The sequence below is a fragment of the Manacus candei genome, unplaced genomic scaffold, assembly GCF_025592945.1.
Source record: "Manacus candei isolate 608988 ecotype Guabito, Panama unplaced genomic scaffold, ASM2559294v1 h1tg000023l, whole genome shotgun sequence".
NCBI lineage: Eukaryota > Metazoa > Chordata > Aves > Passeriformes > Pipridae > Manacus > Manacus candei.
In genome coordinates, this window is record NW_026138071.1 from 13,464,715 (window position 1) to 13,465,421 (window position 707).

Here is a 707-nt window from a genome sequence, read left to right on the forward strand (position 1 = left end):
CGCCGGCTCAGCGGCCCGGGAGGGCGGGCGGGGGCCGGGGCTCGGGGCTGCGGGCGGGCCGGGGCTGCGCGGCGGCGCCGGCGGGGAGGGATCAGCCGCAAGATGGCGGCTCGGCGGCCGCCGGGCGGGGGGGGCGGCCCGGGCGCGGGGCGTCCTCGCGGCCGCCTCAGCCCGGAGGGCTTCCCTCGCGCTCGGGAGGCCCCTTCCCGGGGATAAGCGAGCGGAATAAGCTCCTGCCGCCTCCGGCTGCTCCCCCGGACCGCCCGCCACCGAGTGTGGAGGCCCGGCAGAGCCGCCGCTCTCCCCATGGGGCAGAACGCGGCCGCGGGCTCGGCGGGGCCACCCACAGTTATCTGCCCGAGCCAGCGCTGCCGCCGCAGCTCGGCGGGGCTGATAGCGGGGCTGGCTCCCTGCGGCAGCCCGTCCCTGAGCCTTCTGCACCAATTTCAACTTTTTTAGCAGTTAGAGCGCTTAGAAACGAACCGCCGTGTTTTCCACGTGGCATCCCTTCCACAAACGTGGCCAGTCAGTGATTTCCCCACTAAAAACTAACAGCTGGTAACGGCCAAAGTTTTTCCGGCAGAAAACGAGGATACAGGCTTCTTGACGCTTCTCCTTTGTAACACAATTGAGGGCACAGCAGTTCCAGCTGCCCTTTTTCTAAGAACCAAGACAGATATTGCTGCTGCAAAGAGAGCAAGTGTGAA